We start from the raw sequence: 17,608 nt of genomic DNA, 5'->3' as shown, positions 1-17,608 counted from the left end.
CTAGCATGCAAACGGGTCTGTACTCAGTCTACCTGTGTCCTAGGGCAATTAAAGCCTGACCATTAAGAACCTGAAGTCAAAGATACATGTTTTCCCCACAATCATGCAGGAAGAACCACAGTTTACCTTGTGGTGTGTACCATTTCTCCCTATCTATGGGACATCTGTGTTTGGTACCAGAACCTCTGATCTGTACTGCTGAGATCTGGACAAGACCCTCTTTAATCTCCTCCTTAGCTGTTCCTTGCTCGATGGGCCCATGATGCCTCAAGTCATCAAGGTAGAGATGTCATCTATAAGTGAGCATGAAACCAAACAGTAAATTTAACCACAGACAGTATTTCTCAGGTTGTCCATGACTGTGAGACGTGTGATGCCATCAAGCAACTAAGCAGGTGAAGCCCCTCTGGTATGGGGGGCGGTGGTCCAAATATAAGTATGGGGAGGCCTGGCAGATTGACTACATCACACTGCCTCAGACACGCCAAGGCAAGCGCTACGTGCTGACCATGGTAAAAACCACCACAGAATTGTTAGAAACTGCCCCTGTGCCTCATGCTACAGCCCATAATACCATCCTGGGCCTGGAACAGCAAGTTCTTTGGAGGCATGGTACCCCTGAGAGAATTGAGTCAGATAAGGGGACTCATTTCAAGAACAGCCTCATAAACACCTGGGCTAGGCAATACCCACTGAGTGGGTGTACCATATCCCCTACTATGCTCCAGAAGCAGGCAACACACATTAGACCCTTAAAATACATTAGACTGTTTAAAACCACCGTGAAAGCATTGGGTGGGGGATCTTTCAGAAATTAAGAGCAAAATCTAGCAAAAGCCACCTGGCTGGCCAACACCCAAAGTTCCACAAACTGAGCAGGCCCTACCCAATCTGAGACTCTGCATACAATAGATGGAAACAAAGTCCCAATGGCACATTTCAGAGATTTATCAAGAAAAACTGTTTGGATCAATTCTGCCTTGAGTACAGACAAACCCAGCCGTGAGGTTGTCTTTGCTCAAAGACCAAGTTGCATATGGTAGATAATGCAGAAAATATAGAACATGATATGTACTTCAAAAAATCTGATTTTTGTGTGAAAACCATGTATAAATATCACCGTTTGCTGAATGTCACTACCAATATCTGCATATAGCTAGATATGATATATACATATCTAGCTATATCCACATACATATACGTATGTATAAATATGTGTGTGCAAAGTTAAGAGTATTTAATAGTTTAGGTAGTAAGCTGACTATATGGGGATAAGGGGTAGAATGTCCCAGGGTGACTTTATGATAATTGTAACCTCAGCTGTTTATTTGTGCTGAATATTAAGTTCTGCACATTTAAGACTGGTTCTGAGAGTGAAGGGAAAAAAGAAGCATGCAGTTTGTTTGCAGAAACTGCACTTGCTCCCCTGCATTCCTCCTGGACTGTGCAGTGTGCAGCACAGACAGCCGGAGAGAGCTCTCCTTTGCTTTTAGTTGGGTTTTCTTAGTTAGCTGAGTTAGCTGAAGTTTTTTGGAACTGTTCAGCTATTGTTCAGTCTGGGAATACCAGGACTATCATCCGGGGGCCCCCCGAGCTTCTCTGTGGCTGGGACACGGGACCCAAGCCCCAGAGAGAGAAACCTGAGCCACAGAGAGACTGAGAGATAGCTGAAGACACACCCACCAAAAAAAACTGACCTACCAAAAAAGCTCTCTAAATTTGCTCTCTTTAGAACAATGAAAAGTCCCATTGTTTAACTTTATTCATATTTTCATGTTTGTGAGTACTTTGCTTGTTAAATAAATCATTTTATTCGCTTTTCTCCAAAAAAGTCTTTCCCAGAACAATAGAAAAAATAAGACTGCTTAAATTTGCTTTCTAAAAAGATATCATTTGATAATTTCCCCCCAAATTTGCCCAAAACTAAAACAATCTGGATCAATAAGAAACAGTAAACTCAATGGCATTGTGCTCTCAGCAGCAGGCAAAGTTGCTTAAGAACATTGCCAAGGATAGGAAAGGTTTGGGGTCTTTTATAAACATTCAGCTTTATGTTCATATCCTCTAAATAAGTCAGAATCACTCTGAAGGACTTTCTATGTAGGAACTCAGCTAAAGTTTCAAATATTCTTGTTTCATTCCCATAAATACCAATATCAGTAAGATCTCAAGGTTTTTGTATCTAGGCTGAAATGAACACTTTTCTGGGTCTTTCAGAGTGTCTTGTCATCCCATACTTGCTATATGAATACCTGAATTTTCAGATTCTTAGAAAAAATAGCAACTGAAATTTCATAAGCTGTCTAAAAAATCCCCAGCAATCAAAAAACAAGCAAACAAATATCCCCTGATTATTCCATCCTAAATGAAACATTTCAGCTTCATTAACTTCTAAAGAAAAATCTATAAACTTTTGGGATATATAGATATAGATATATACTTAGTTTTAGAATGATTCATTGATTCAATACAAAAAATCAAAATACCTGGTTTATAAACTGTCAAAATGAACTATTTCCTATTAGAAAATAATGCTTATGGTGGGGTGGAGCTATTTGCCAAACTTGGCATAACATCACAAATAGCTGCAGTCAATCAAAAAATGTGGTTTTGGATAAATGAGGTATTTGTGTTTTTATAAAAAATTACCCACCGATGTTCTCTACTGATTGCTTAAACCTAAGGTTTATTATATATTTTTTCTTTTGCTTTTTTGTGATTTTGTTCCAGTGCTCTTGGAATTGCTTTGAAGTCTGATGGTCTGTATTGTGAGCAAATTCAGCTTTAGCTTTGTACCTTGTTAGTACTTCAGAACACAACAATAAAGGCAGGTCTAAGTAAAGATTTTTTTTTTTCCCAAATATATATTTTTTTAACTTTATACAGAAAGATTAATAGTTGCAGGTATGATTTTATACACTATATTTATTCTCAGAGAGCACTTTCCCCATCTTACATGAATTACCTGTTCCTCTTTCAGACAGGCATTTGCTCCCCTCAGGGTTCAAGACCCAGTATCCTGAATGGTTGCTGCCCACAAGCTAACATGTATTATAATTACTGTAGGTGGAATGAACCCAAATAACCCTCTTTTAAGCAGATCAACTATTAATGACTTCCTGGAGATTCCAAACTTACTCCCATTAAATATTAATTGTAAAACAACCTATTACCCTACTGAGAGCAAGAATAATACCTCCTTAGTGATCTCATGCTTTTTGATGATAGGTAATTCAAGACTGATGGGAAACAGTGGAGCTCAGAGGGGAACAAAGGTGCACAGTGAGACTTTATGATACCAGTGGCACCACACAGGAACCTGTATGGCTGCAGTTTACTTTGCTGTTATCCACTGATATCGATCTTCACCTCACTATGTAAAGTCCCTTGGATGCAAAGTAAGATTTATATGTAAAGTTAAGGACCCAAAGATCTCCAAAGGATTGCATACAGAATTTCTGCATACTCATTCAGTTATTAAGTATTAAACTGTCTCCTCCTTCTCTGTTCCCCAGCTTTTACCAAGTTCCTTATTTTTCATATAAAGGAGACAAATCCAACTTCATGCAGTTCATGAAGTACAGCTGGATTTTGCTGTGAAATTAGCTTCTTTATGGAGAGGTAGAAAAAGAATAAACTGCTGACAAAACATCAGTCTAGAGTCTTGGCCTGCTCCCTGTGCTGGAGGAAAAGTCTGTGTGGCTGCAGGCATAGCCTCACACACCAGCCCATCATCCCCAGGTGGGGATGTAGCCCTGAGCTCCTGCACAGGGCCAGTCAGCCCTTCATCCTATCCCATCTGCTGCTCTTCCTGCTGGGGCTCCAGTCAAGTCTCCCACAGCACCAGCAGGTTTGATAGTGCAAGAATCTCAGACTGTGATTGACATCTAGATGCCCCGCTGCTTTCGTTTGATGCACTGTTGATGCCTCTGGTATGTGTGTCCTGGAGAGAGCAGAGGGTTCTGTAAGGTTGTGTTTGGCATGCCAAGGAAAAGCCTCCATCCAGGTGGGAGACCAGGGTGCCATGATGTCTGCTTGGCAAAAATACAGACAAAGAGGAAACAAAAAATGGAGGAGTGATGATAGGTAAGCTTTAGGCCTGAAGCCATTGTAGTTGAAAGAAAATACAAAGCACAGCATCGGATACACACAGAGATAGTCCTGCGTTTTCTTTATATCTTCACTGAATATGTGAAGGTTGAAGGTAAGGGTTTGAGGAAGGCAGAAGTCAGCCAGGAACAGAAAAGTGGTCTCCTATGACAAAAAAACTCTTCTCTAAACTAGCAGAATTAACCCCATAATAAATCCTCTGTGATGAGCTTAAGGCATGCATCATTACAGCTGAGAAACTGTGCACTTGGATGTTTTAAACTCATAAGATTTTGTGGCACCTGGAATTGACTCCTCAGCAGTGATGTCAAATGCAACAGCACTTAACAGTGGGTACTTTTGACCCACTGGCACCAAGAGTTTATAGTTAAAAAATTTATTGAGAGGTTTCCAAGCCTGCTACTTGATTAATGCACTGGTCTTGCAGTATTGAATGAAGCTTTAAGTGAATTTAAGATCCACTATCTCAAAGGACAATAGTCAAGTTATTTTAAAGCTATTTCATATAAATAAATAAATAAATAAACCCAAACACATTTCCTCATGTTTGAAAGTCTCAGGACCAAGTTTTCCTTTTAGATTCTGAATACTATTAGCTCTTCTTTTTTTTTTTTTTTATCTGTCATTCTAGTTAGACCTAGAATTAGGAATCTCCCAAATATTAGCTGTAAGACCTAGGTACCAGGTTTACATAAGGCATGAGGAATATAGGATTGACCACTAGAATATGCATTTAGAAGATTTTTTTTTTTTTTTAAGGCAGTCTTAAAGCACTGCCAAGTTAATTGACTGGTAAACCAAGTGGGATGTGTTAAAGGAGAAATTTATTGTGGTTTGGTTGCATAAACTACAGAAATTAATTAAATTATGTTAAAAACTTTTCCCCAACAAAAAAGACACTCAGACTATATCTAGATAGGGTCAAATTTGTCACATGCTCACCAAGATGCACCATTTCCTCTTCTGGAATAACATATCTTCCAGGTGTATCAATTTGCAATCGTTTTTGCAGGTAATTATGCCCAAATGAAGAAAACTAATCTAGCCCTAGTGTTTTAAAAAGACATTCAGAAGTAGTAATATAATATAATCTATGTTTAAAGTCCATGTAGAAAGCAAACTAGATAATGAGGATTAAAGAAGTAACAAATTAAGAAACCTCAGTTAGGAAATGTAGAGGAATAGCAATGGCTGTTAAATTTTCAACAAGGAAAATCTATCACTTACTTAGCTGTGAAGGGCACAAAATATTTAACTCCATTTCCAATGAAAAAAATGAAAGACATCTGCAGAAAAATGAAAGATTTGCCAATCAAACAGCAGGAGAGAATAAATAAAATACAATTGTCTTAGAGGAAGCTGGTGAGACATTTTCTGAGCATATCTATTACTTACCATAATTAACAGACACTTGAAATTTACAGAAATTTAAAAGGACTGGAAAAGCACCAGGATTAAAAAGTGAATACAAGCAGGGGCTGGGGGAATTTGAATGCATTTAGATAGCAATTCCTGGGAAAAAAATGTGGAACAAATTTGAGAGTGCCAATTAAATTTAGAGAATGGAACTGTTCACCATCAGTCAGCATGAATTCATGGAGAGTAGGTCTTTTCAAATCAACCATTCCTTTCTTATGTTAGTATTTCAGGTCTAAGGGATATAATCAAGTTCTATTTTAATATATTTTGGATTGTGTTAGAATTATGAAAATTCTGTTTCTGATTTTTGCTGTCATGACCTTGAAACTAAAAGACAGCAAAATTAATCAAAACTTTTTTTGAGAACCCTGATGGATCACAAAATAGAAATCATACTGAGAGTATAGTCAGAAATGGAGCTTTAACCATAAGGCCAAAGGGAATTTTTTCTTGCCCCCTATTTTTATCCAAGCTAGCTACTAAAAAATTTGCTAACATGGTAACTGATAGGATCAAAGAGTATATTTAATAGTGTCATTATTCTTACAGGTAGACCTGAATCACTTGGTAGATGATCACTAAGTAATATGAATATATTTTGTATGGTCAAATATAACACAGGATAGCTAGGAACCCAGAGTGCAGGTTGTAGAAATTTCTGTCTTGGAAATAAGTAATTCAGAAAGGAACTTAGAGGTCATCATAGACAATTGTCTCAACATGAGTTCACAGCACAAAGCTGTGGCAAGAAGTTCTTGCACATTTAAAACTAACTTCAAAGGGATAACAAAAATGTGGGGGGTTTTATTATCTTTCTGCACAGCACAGGTCATGAATTTCCTGCTATGATCATCTGGACACATCTCTCTTATCCCTGCTATTGCAGAGGCCTCAAGCTCACACCTTGGTCTCTCGTGCCTCTTTGCCAGTGGCACACGCCACCCAGCTCTCCTGGTGGCTGAATTTATTATTATTTAGGCCAACCATAAAGTAGTTTTGGAGTAAGTATTAAAGTTCCTAGATGAAAATGTGACTAAACAGTGGTATGGGTAAGGGACATCCAGCTTCACCAGCAGAAGGCAGCCCTTCAGCCTTCCCAAGTGGAGTGATTAGCCAGCTGTGCTAATAAAAACAGAGTTTCTCTTACCAAGGGCAGAAAGGGCTCCTGTATACACTTCTCCCTGTGACGTGGGACCGTTCACACATGGAGATTCAGAGTGTTTGCACCTCAGAACTTTTCTGTGGGATATTATCCTCCCAGAGAAGCCAAATGCAAACAGGGTTTGAATGCAGTAAAAGGGCTACACGTTGGCACTCCTTTAGTCAGATGCATCTTGTCAGCTTTAAACTCTAGAATTTGATGATATATATTGTTCCAGTATTTATTTAATAAAATTATCCTCCTAGAGATAGAAGACATCAGGCTGACAGCTCTACACTCAGCTTTACAAAATGGGTGCATGGATTTTTATACTTGACTGTAAGTTGAAATGTGTGGGCAAACAGACCAGGTTCCTTCTCTGTGCTACCCTAGATTTTTGTCTGTTCATGTCTGTAGGAGCTTTCATTCAGAGTCTTGTGTTTCACATACTCAAAAGGCACAGAAACAGCATTTTCAGAACAATGCTCTCTTTAGGTATCTCTTCTCACAAATAATTGAAAAGGTGTGTATATAGAACAAAATCACAGACTCATAGCTTTGTGACCAAATTTGAATTCAATTAATAACTATCAGCTCTTTCTGGCAGAGGATGTCACCTGTTTGCTCATAGTATATCACTACTGCTCTGCATTTTTAATGACTAAGAACCCATCCCACCCTTTCTTGGAGACTCCATTTAGCCTCATTCCAAAACCTGGGAAGAGTAATCTTTCAGTTTACTGGAGATAGAAAATACTTCCTCACAGGGAGGTTTCCTGTCTTTCTAAACTTGTGTCTATTCACTAACCCCTTTGGTTTATCCCTTAGCAGTTTATTTTTATATAACTTCTAAAGTCAGAATCTATAAAAGAGGGAATTTAAAAGCATGAAATTAAAAAAAAAATATTAAACAGTTCTTCCATTCTTTTGTTTTCCCTTAAAGGATTGCATGAAGTGTTTAATACTTGATGTTTGTAGAAAGATCACAAGGTCACTTTTATTCTTTTAATAAATCACAAATTGAGAGAATACAGGGAGATAAGAGAGATAACTTGGTTAAATTATTAGCACAGTCCTCTAAAAATGTGGTTCAATGCATAATCAATCATTTTTGTCTGATCTTTATTACTCTCCTAGGGCCTGAGTAAAGTAGAGATGATAAAACACCTGGAGTATTATTAGGAGGAATTAATTGATCTTCATGAAGGTCCTACGCACAACAGAGATGAGGGTCTTCAAAGTCATGCCAGATGCACATTTCTTGAGTTGGTGCAAAAGAATCACAGTCCTGATTCTCCTCCATTTCACAGAAAAGGGGACAGCTATCCTCTTACAGATTCCATAGACTAATTCTGCTAGAGGACAGAACCATTTAGGAAGTCTGGAGTATTCAAGAGTTAAGTGCTAGTGCCAGGACAAGGGGCTGTGAAGAGAAGAATCTGGCTTTGCTTCAATTCATGGAAAATATTTCCAAGAGGGTATTCTTCAGCCTATTTTGAAAGCAAAACAAGACAAAACAAAACACTTGTTCTTTCAAAAATTTTTCTTCCTGGATGTTAGCTCTTCACTAGTTGAGTTTCAAGGCATAAATACTTATGTTTATTGAATGTGAAATGGTCAGTTCAGTTCTTTAGCAGCAAGATCAATGCCTCTGTTGTAAAGACTCTGAAGTAGGAATCACTGTGGATTTACGGGGTTGTTGCCCACTTCAGGAAAAATACATTGGGACCAATAATCCAGTATCTGAAAAAGAAAGTCTCCTACTGGTCCCTCCTCACTGTGTGAAGCCCTTGCTTCTGTACATGGGTAATTAGGTACAGGTCCATAGACTTCACTTGAACAGACTTCACCATATCAAACATCACAGATAAACATCAACAAGAACTGGTGTTCATTTAATATTCCATAAGCAAAATTACCATCCATTTCAGTCAGGCCAGTCCAAAAACTAAGTGTAGTAGTTTGACCTGGTCTGGAAGCCAGGTGCTTTCCAAAGCTACTCTATTGTTCCCTTTCTCATCTGTACAAGGCAGACAAAATACAGCAAAAGATTAATGAATTGAGATAAGGGCAGGGAGAGGTCACTTGGTGATTACTGTCATGGACAAAACTGGCTCCACTTAAGAAAATTAGTTGAATTTATTACCTATCAAAATCAGAGTAGGATAATCAGAAATAAAACAGTTCTTAAAACCACCTTCCTCTAACCCTTCCCTTCTTCATGGCCTTAACTTTTCCCTGATTGACACAGGCACAGGGAGATGAGGAATAGGGGTTGCAGTGAGTTCATCACACATTTCTGTCCCTGCTTCCTCCTCCGGGGAGAACTCCTCACACTTTTCACCTGCTCCACCATGTGGTACCTCCCATTAGAGTCCTCGACAAGCTTATCTGGGGGAGTCCTTCCCACAGGTCCCTGAAGTTCTCCATGGCCTGCTCCAGTGTGGGTCCCTCTGATGGGATGCAGTCCTTTAGGACCAGGCTGCTCTAGGATGGGTTCCCCATGAAGTCACAAGTCCTGCCAGGAGACATTCTCCATCATGGGCTATTCTCTCCAAGGAGGCACAGGTCCTGTCAGGAGGCTGCTCCAGCATGGGCTTCCCAGAGGCCACAGCCTCCTTCAGGCCCCAACCTGCCCTGGTGTGGGGTCTCCATGGGCTGCAGGTGGCTCTCTGCTCCACCATGGACCTCCATGGACTGCAGGGGGACAGACTCATCATGGGTATCTCTGATCCAGTGCCTGGACCACCTCCTCCCTCGCACTCTTCACTGATTTTGGGGCCTGCAGGGCTGTTCCTCTCACATATCCTCACTCCTCTCTTCTCTGGCTACAATTACTTCTGCGTAATAATTTTTTCTACCTCCTTAATCATCTTATCCCTGAAGTGCTGCCACTGCTGCTGATGAGCTCAGCCTCGGCCAGTGGTGGGTCCTTCTTAGAGTCAGCTGGCATTGGCTCTGAAATTTGACAATGAAATTTGGACATGGAGAAGCTTCTGGTAGCTTCTCAGAGGTGCCAGTCCCATATTCCTCCCACTACCAAAACCTTGCCATCCAAGCCCAATACTCTAAGCAATCAACTTCTCTCCATAGAATATTTTAAGGCAGGAAACGCTTGTGACTCTTCTCCAATTTCTTCTGTGTTCTCCCTTTGTGGCACAGGTCTGCATTGTATTTTGGGAAACACTTTTAGTCGCAATCAGGAAAGCATATCTGTTTAGCCTGTGCAGACTTAGGAAGCTGACAATATTAAGCAATATTAAGGTCCACAGGAATTCAAACAGGACTACTTCAGAAACTATCACAAATTTGAAGACTACAGGCTATTGAGAGATTAGCAAGATGACTCAGAATGAGCAATAAATAGATATTAATTTAAATCATGCTGTCCCTAATTTCCAAGACAGAAGAATGCATGGAAGTTTAGAAAATTATAATATTCTATAACATATAAAACACGAAAGAAGGCAATTTTATTCTGTGATTTTATTAAATTGCACAGTAATTCAAAAATACAATTACATTTTAAATGAACAATTGAAAAGAATAATTATATTTCATTATGTCAACTGGGTTGCTCAGATGGGCACTGTGTACTGCTGGATATGTGCAGTGGGATAATGTGATCAGTTTAAGAAAATCATGATTAGCAGGCCCATGTTCTGGAAGATAATTTACTACTGCTGCTGGCAACAGACATATTTAAAACTCATTAGTTGGAAATGGGTTGGAAATTGGGGAGAAACATAAATCAAAAGGTAACACTCATACCTTAAGACACCCTTTCTCAACTTCAATCCATGAAGAAATAGAGTGTTTTTTTAGTATTTGATTACATAAAGAGAAGTCCTGCTGCTTTAGAATACCATGCTTTTGTTAAAGCATCTATTCTGCAGCCCTTTGATCATCTCAGTGTCCCTCCTTTGGATTGTCTTCCATCTCTCTGCATCTTCCTCAAATTGGGGGGAGATAGCTAGAATCATAATTGATTCCTGAGTTGGAAAGGACCCACAAGGATCATCAGGTCCAAATCCTGGCCCTGCACAGCACCATCCCCAAGAGTCACATCGTGTGCCTGAGAGATTTGTTTGAAAGGTGCTTAGACTCTTCTAGACTTGGGGCTGTGACCACTGCCCTGGGCAGCTGTTCCAGTGCCCAGCCACCCTCTGGCTGAAGAAGCTTATCATAATATCCATCCTAAACCTCCCCTGACCCAGATCCATTCCTTTAGGTCCTGTCCCTGGTCACCACAAAGACATCTGTGCCTGTCCCTCCACTTCCCCTCATGAGGTCTCATCTCAGCCTGACAAGGACCGAACAGAGTAGGATGATAATTTCTCTAGGTCTGACAGTAATGCCCCTGTGGATGAAGCTCAGGATCTGATTTGCTTTCCTTGTTACATTGGTGCATTGCTGACTCACCTAGCCTGCTGTCACTAGGACCCCCACATCACTTTCAGCCACACAAATTCTGATCTGTGCTATCCTCCCTGGTTTGCAGGTGCAGGACTTTGCATTTTACCTTATTAAACCTCATTGGTACCTTTATCTCTGTACCTGAGAGTGTGAGCACAGTGTTCCAACCTGTCAGGTCTCTCAACTCTCTCTAAGATGTCCCCCCTTCTGATGTGTTCACCTCCCCACTCATTTTGAGTCACCAGCAAACTCCACTTTTGCATAAAATTAATATATGCTTTTATTTGATGTAATATTAATGGAAATATCTTCAAATGTATTCTATAGAAGTGACTCAATTATTAGAAGACAATAGAAATTCTACATGACCTCCTTTGCACAGTTTAAAAATATGACAAGAAAAAAGAATTTAACAAATACATCAGAAATTCATGTGGTAATATTTCAAATATTATTCTAAACAATTTAGCCTCTAAATCACCACTTGCAGATCATTCACATTCCCATAAATACCCACCTTGTTGAAAACAGACTGTGTGATGAAAGAAAATTTCACTCCCAAACATGCAATTAGAGCTAATGTCAACCTGCAGGTATTTGAGTCTCATTAATGGACATAAAGTGCATAAGTTGCTTTTTTTCGCTTCTTAACTACATTAATAGCACTTAGAGAAAGACTTTTTGGTTGTAAAAATATCTGCATTTGCCACATGTGACAAAACATGGGTGAGTCTAGCTGCACCTTGCAAGTCTGAATAATACCCATCTCTCTCTCCTTCTGACCCATCTCTTCATGGTCTCTCCTGCCTGATTGATTTGCTTTTCAACCTCACAGTGATTTTTCTTTATGGTGATAATGGTGTTGCCCAAGACAAAGTTTAAGCACAGTATTTCTGATAAATGACATTCACTTTTATGGAAATGCTGGTTGTCATTAAAACTTGCATAACTTGTTAAGACTTCTGAGAGGCCTTTAAAGTAAATATTGTTTATTCACCATCCTAAAAGTTCTAAAAAAGGAAAAAACTTATCTTGGAGACATCTTTCAAACTTGAAGTGTTGGGCCCAGATACGTTCTCAGTAATCTGAGGAAAAATCCCTGTGGTTAATGTACTTCGAGTTTGCACCATTACAAAACAGATTTGTTTGATGTAAAGAAATCTGCCATCCATTCTATGAAGCTACACTCAATGCAATTCAGAACATACTTGAACCACAGAGCTACAGACCAACTGTGTGTGTCATGATAAAACCAGAATCCACTGAAACAAACCCATTCTTTGTGGCATTTAACTTACGCCATCTGGATGCAAATTCAGAATATTCTCTCACAGTGATCTCACCACATTTTCAAGTGGTTTTTGTTTCTAATAGCTCTAGGAAGACACTGTTCCCAATCTCAGTACATTTTTTTTTTTTCAGAATTTCACTTAGGCTGAATTTTCCTTTTAATCTATTGTTACTACTTATGTGTCATTTTAACATTGTGTATAATTCTTCATGCTCCTTGATATTAATGCACTTGTACTTGAATTCCCACTTCTTCTATGTTATTTAAAAACTCACGGGCACCAATTTTAAATCTTAAGCAAAAAAAAAAAAAAAAAGAGCATACTTCTTGTCCCAGATCAGATTTTTTCTTACAGTGGACAGTAGCTGGTGCTTGTGGAAGAATAAAGTACATATAGTTATGACCCTATTCTTGACAGAAGACAGTAATCAGTAGCTTCAAGACTCTTCAAGCTGGAGGTTACCTCTAGGCCACTGTATTTCATGCTGTTATTATTCATGAATTTGTCTAATACCTTTTTGAACCAATTTATAATTTTGACCTCTTCACAAATTGAGAATCATCATTTAAATTACATACAGAGGGAAAAAAGTGCTTCATGCCTTTTAAGTGCTGCATTTATTATTTTACTAAATCTCCTTGCTCCTGACTGTGGCACAAAACAACCACTTCTTTACACTATTAATGTGTTACTGACCTTTATCATGTACAGTGACTTTTTTTTTCTTAATTAGAAAGTTCCCTAGAACTGTAGGGAAGCTTTTCATACTTTGATACTTTTCGTTTTTTCATCTGAATCTTTCTAAGATGTAAGGATCAGAACATATACAGTAAGTTAATCAGTTCTGTTTTCCAAACTCTTTCCCAGTTCTAATAAATCTGTTTTATCAGGGCTTCAGTCCTGACCATAATGATGCATTAGCAGTTACACATCCTGGAATTAAAATGCATTATGCAAGTGACAGACAAGGAAACTTCAAGCTGGAGAAAACACAGGAAAGTTGCCAAAACATTGTAAGCTTCTCAGTGCCAGGGACAGGAAAGTGACAACAGCAAGAAAATTACAATTATTCAGAGCCAGAGTTCCCCTCAGCAGCATTAAGGATGTGTTACAGCTGTGAAGAGATGCACATATTGTTTCTCAAGAACAGAGAGACAGAGGAAAGGAATTAATAAAGAGCTTTCACTCTCAGCTGGAATAGAAATGTTGCAAGTAAACATTGAACACCATGGATCATGTGATCTTACAGAAATTACTATGATCTAAAACCTGAAAGTCCAAGGAAAATCATTGACAACAAACTGCCTCATCATTTCCAATAGCCCTGTTCACAGTACCATGACTACTCACAAACACAATTTTTTGCAGTTTCTGGTCACAAATTATAGATTACTGACCAATTTCCAGCAGTGAAATAAAACCAGGATTTATTCTACTCCTGCAAGGTGGTGTACCACCACTTGAGTCAGCACAACAACATCAGCACCAGATGACCCTTGATCTTACCCCATATTGAGTAACCTATAAGATAAAAGTTCATCTATTCAGTTCAACAAGTGGACCAGGACATACATGTTTGATGATATCTCGTTTTACTAATGTCAGCTATATTTATGTGGGATTATGGCTTGTGATTCATGCCTTGTGCTTGACTGCAGAATATGCACCTCTGCTCAGCAATGCACTGGAGAGGAGCCTGGGAGGGTGCCCTACCTCACTTCCTTCCCTGACCAGGGGAAAGGTGTAGATCTGTTGGAAACCTACTTGTACACAAGCTGTCTTAAGAAAGAAAACACTGTAAAAAATGTAGAAAAAACTAGAACCAGTTGAAAAGGTGAATGTGAAGTCATCCACTACATCTACCACAGAAGTATATAATTCTATACCATTGACCAGAAAACAACGACTCATAAAGATGTTTTCTTACTATGGTATTTTAAAAGAAAAGAAGCCCAACAGAAATAATCTTAAGTAATGGAATTAGGCTGCAATATCATTATTCTCACTGCTGTTAAGATAATATTCTACAGTTTTTAAAATCTCGTAATCTCAGAAAAATAAAAAATCTCAAGAAGTCCTAATTTGTGTTGTATAGAAGAGAAAATAACTTCCTTTTTTCTGAGCCTTTCTGTAGAAAATACTTTTAAATCTGGTCCCTATATTTGCAGGGTGCAGGAGGGCCAAGCAGTGAGAGAAATACAAGGAAACCAGCACACATTTCTTTAAGTGATATTTTTAAGCCCCCTTCTTCCCAGTTCTTTTTCTTCCATATTCCTTGTCTTGTGACATTTGGCAAGGCAAAGCCTGAAAACTCTATTATTAGTTAGTGAGAAAATGCAGCAAATGGCTTAGATGGCTTAGCTTCCACATTTCCCTTCTCTTACGCACAGTGTTATCCTGCAGCTCACCTCCTTTAAAGGTGGGAGAAGAAATTCTATGTTTTGAAACCACTGGTGAGATTGCAGTCAGTGAGGCAGGGAGGGAGTGCAAGTCCATGTGAGGAAGGACAGAAAAAGTAGAGAAATATAAAGGGTGCTCTGGAAGAAGCCTAATTTACTTGCAATTGGTTGGACCGAGGTTTTGCAAGCATCACAAGGAGATTTCTGAGCAATAGAAGCTAATATATACTTAGAGACTGCCTATTAAAATTGCATTTCTAGTGCTACTTTTGTCTCTGATTCACTCCTGAAAGGGCAATTGCATTTTCTCTGACATGCCACTGCCAGTGAATCCTTCAGGGCACACAAACTGACAGGTAGAGGAAAGATAAAGGCAGAAATTCCTCTTCCTCAACAGTATTTCAGTAATCCTTATTTGTCTATTTCTTGTCTGGTCATGTCTTTTTTTTTTCCCCCTCTTTCTTTCATATTTGCTGACATAGGTTTTAGAGGTTAAAAAGGAAACCATGGCAGGAAATACACCCTATTAAAGAAAATGCAGTGTAACATAAAATACTGTTTGAAGCAAATATCTCTACATAGAAGAAAAACACTTCTATGAGTAGTATAAAAAAAAAAAAGGAGAATATTTCTACAAGAGCAGCCAAGTAATAGGACATTCTCATTCAAAACCATTGTGGTTTATTGGAGACACGCATCCAGAAAATTGATTCTTTTTAGCTGTTAGGCTAAAATGTATTCAGAAAAGTCCTGCAGCAAAGATCTGTCTCCTCTGAAATAAATGAAGAAGTTGGTGTTGTCCCAGTGGAGTTTAATTTTTCACATTTATGATTTTCTATGAATGATGTGAAAACCTCAGTGTCATTGTTTTGCTCCACAGAATAGGTATGTATGAGATCTTGCTCTGTGCCATTTCCTCACTTTGTCCAGGTGAGCACTACCTTTCCTACATGAGGTTGCCCAGAGTTCTGGCACCTCTGGAAGTGTTTAAAGCCAGGTTGGATATGGGGTGTAGCAACCTGGTCTAGTGGAATGTGTCCCTGCCCATAGCAGGGGATTTAGAACTAGGTGAGCATTATGGCCCCTTTCCAAGACTGGCTATTAGAAGATTTTATGATTTAATATTTTTCACGTGAGTAATCACATTGTAGTAAACTGAGTACTTTCTTGTGTACTAGGTGAGCACTGATATCAGTGTTTTATAGTTTAGAGAACATTTTCACATCAGAATTGAGTAGGAAAACCATCTTTCATTGTTAACACATTTGTATCAGTGCAATATTAAATGAAAATTCTATCTATTCAGGCACCATCTTCATCCAGTTAGTTAATGAGAAATTTCACTTCAGAATTATAAATTAGCCATCTCTTTGTGCAGATTTTGGTTTTCATGCTACCAAAATACAATGTCCATTTACATATTTGACTTAAATTTTTTGCCTTTAAAAGAACTCTGAATTATTTGAGCTGCTCTGAGCATTGAATTTCTACTGAATATCTACAAGTTTAGCCCCTTACTGATAAGTCTAAGGAATGTTCTGATTGTCATTATTCCAGAAGAGGAAGATGGGTAATTGTAGGCGACATATGTGTCACAGGAATGATATTTAAGCTACAGGGGTTTTTTTCTACAGGAAATCACTGTTATGATTGCTGCCACTTTCAGATTTAAATGCAAGCGTCACCCTTGACTTTCCTTTAGTTCATCAGAAACAAAGGCAAACAAATAAAATCCCATAAACCTCTTTGCCTCAAATTAGGCAAGAAGAGTCCCATTATTTCTATTCTAAGCAGTTAAAGTACATTAGGATCCTATATACCTGAGACCTTATTGCTAAAAGACATTTGTGGGAGGTGGAATAAAGGGATGCCTTTCACAGAAACATGAGTGAAAGTTTAGCAGGTCCTTTTGGTTCTTTTTGAATCCAACCAAGTATTGGTTTTAAAATCAAGCACAAAAGTAACACAGAAGAGGCAAATGCTTTTCTGTTTGGCTGGGCATAAACCTAACGTGAAGATTTATGGTTTTTCTGTTATTTTCCATCAACCATTTTTGTCAGTTTCCTGTTCTTCCTCCTTTTCTTGGCAAAATCTATTAACAGTCTGTAACACTTCCAAAACACTCTTGAATATTGCTCAGGAATATGACTTTTTCCCAGTCCTTGCTCATTGCCAGTGATTATTTATCCCAAAAGAAAAATATTTTGAAAAAATTGTCCTTCGAAAACTTATTTGCCAGATGGAAGATTGTGTTAAATAGCACATTCCTCTCCTTTCTCTGAATTGCCCAGATTTAGAACTGTTAATGTTCAGGAGTAATGACTTAAAGTATTATTTCTCATCACTGCTTCATTAGTAGAATAAGGAATGATATGCACAACATTGCTGTTTCTTCAATTCCCGCATTTTTACATTTTAAATTCCAAAAGCACAGCAAAACAAATAAAATTTCAGTGCCAGTATAAAGCTGAGTGTCTCAAAACTGTTCCTGTAGAACTAGGCAAACCAAATAAGCATTAGCACAGATAAAAGAATCATCCTAAAGATGAGTTTGCAGAAAATAATAAAAAGGAAACAGGATATTATCTTTGAATTACTCATGATTTGCTAACATTTTACCACAGTGGATATCCTTACAAACTTAATTTTCCTTTATACTACTTCAACAGCAACTGCTGTGCATACACTGTTCATAAATCACAGTGAAAATGCACTGTTAGAGCAAGCAAGACTCTGCATTGTAAAGATAATTCTGCAATAAGAATCTCTATTCAGACTTGTTTCCTTTTATTTTCCTAAATACCTCTACATTTTCAAGTGGTTACTACAGA

Source organism: Cinclus cinclus, chromosome 5 (assembly GCF_963662255.1).
Source record: "Cinclus cinclus chromosome 5, bCinCin1.1, whole genome shotgun sequence".
NCBI classification, from domain to species: domain Eukaryota; kingdom Metazoa; phylum Chordata; class Aves; order Passeriformes; family Cinclidae; genus Cinclus; species Cinclus cinclus.
This window is presented reverse-complemented; position numbering follows the sequence as displayed.